Here is a 1,947-nt window from a genome sequence, read left to right as displayed (position 1 = left end):
CCTTATCCCCTCCCCTCCTCTCCTCCTTCTCCCCTCCTCTCCTCCTTATCCCCTCTTCTCCTCCTTCTCATCATCCTCTCCTCCTTCTCCCCACTCTCCTCCATTTCTCCCTCCCTCCTTCTCCCCCTCTCTTCTCCTACTTCTCCTCCTCCTCTCCTCCTTCTCCCCCACTCTCCTCCATTTCTCCCTCCTCCTTCTCCCCCCCTCCTTATCCCCTCCCCTCCTCTCCTCCTTCTCCCCTCCATTTCTCCCTCCCTCCTTCTCCCCTCCCCTCCTTATCCCCTCCCCTCTCCTCCTCCTTTTCCTCCTCCTCTCCTCCTTCTCCCCCTCCTCTCCTCCATTTCTCCCTCCCTCCTTCTCCCCCTCCTCTCCTCCTTCTCCCCTCCTCTCCTCCATTTCTCCCTCCCTCCTTCTCCCCCTCTTCTCCTCCTTCTCCCCCTCCTCTCCTCCTCCTTCTCCCCCTCCTCTCCTCCTTCTCCCCTTTCCTCTCCTCCATTTCTCCCTCCCTCCTTCTCCCCTCCTCTCCTCCATTTCTCCCTCCCTCCTTCTCCCCCTCTTCTCCTCCTTCTCCCCCTCCTCCTTCTCCCCTCCTCTCCTCCATTTCTCCCTCCCTCCTTCTCCCCTCCTCTCCTCCATTTCTCCCTCCCTCCTTCTCCCCCTCTTTTCCTCCTTCTCCCCTCCTCTCCTCCATTTCTCCCTCCCTCCTTCTCCCCTTCTCTCTCCATTTCTCCCTCCCTCCTTCTCCCCTCTTTTCTCCTTCTCCCTCCTCCCTCCATTTCTCCCTCCCTCCTTCTCCCCTCCTCTCCTCCCTTCTCCTCCTCTCTCCCCTCTTCTCCTCCTCTCTCCTCCTTCTCCCCCTCTTCTCCTCCTTCTCCCCCTCTCCTCCTCCTCCTTCTCCCTCCTCCTCTCCTCCTTCTCCCCTCCTCTCCTCCATTTCCTCCCTCCCTCCTTCTCCCTCCTCTCTCCTCCATTTCTCCCTCCCCTCCTTCTCCCCTCCTCTCCTCCATTTCTCCCTCCCTCCTTCTCCCCCTCTTCTCCTCCTTCTCCCCCTCTTCTCCTCCTTCTCCCCTCCTCTCCTCCATTTCTCCCTCCCTCCTTCTCTCCATCTCCTCCTCTCCTCCATTTCTCCCTCCCTCCTTCTCTCCATCTCCTCCTCTCCTCCATTTCTCCCTCCTTCTCTCCATCTCCTCATCCTTCTCCCCCTCCTCTCCTCCTTCTCCCCTCCTCTCCTCCATTTCTCCCTCCCTCCTTCTCTCCATCTCCTCCTCCTTCTCCCCTCCTCTCCTCCTTCTCCCCTCCTCTCCTCCTTCTCCCCTCCTCTCCTCCATTTCTCCCTCCCTCCTTCTCCCCTCCTCTCCTCCTTCTCCCCCTCCTCTCCTCCTTCTCTCCATCTCCTCCTCCTCCTCTCCTCCTTCTCCCCCTCCTCTCCTCCTTCTCTCCATCTCCTCCTCTCCTCCTTCTCTCCATCTCCTCCTCTCTCTCTTTGCTCAGCCCGTCTCATTGAAGGTTCCTCTGGTGGCCCAATTATTGTGTGTGTGTGTGTGTGTGTGTGTGTGTGTCTGTGTGTGTGTGTGTGTGTGTGTGTGTGTGTGTGTGTGTGTGTGTGTATGTGTGTGTGTGTGTGTGTGTGTGTGTGTGTGTGTGTGTGTGTGTGTGTGTGTGTGTGTGTGTGTGTGTGTGTGTGTGTGTGTGTGTGTGTGTGTGTGTGTGTGTGTGTGTGTGTGTGTGTGTGTGTGTGTGTGTGTGTGTGTGTGTGTGTGTGTGTGTGTGTGTGTGTGTGTGTGTGTGTGTGTGTGTGTGTGTGTGTGTGTGTGTGTGTGTGTGTGTGTGTGTGTGTGTGTGTGTGTGTGTGTGTGTGTGTGTGTGTGTGTCTGTGTGTGTGTGTGTGTGTGTGTGTGTGTGTGTGTGTGTGTGTGTGTGTGTGTGTGTGTGTGTGTGTGTGTGTGT

The sequence above is a fragment of the Oncorhynchus keta genome, unplaced genomic scaffold (assembly GCF_023373465.1).
Source record: "Oncorhynchus keta strain PuntledgeMale-10-30-2019 unplaced genomic scaffold, Oket_V2 Un_contig_29511_pilon_pilon, whole genome shotgun sequence".
Lineage (NCBI taxonomy): Eukaryota > Metazoa > Chordata > Actinopteri > Salmoniformes > Salmonidae > Oncorhynchus > Oncorhynchus keta.
The sequence above is the reverse complement of the archived record's forward strand: the minus strand, read 5'-3'. Positions refer to the sequence as shown.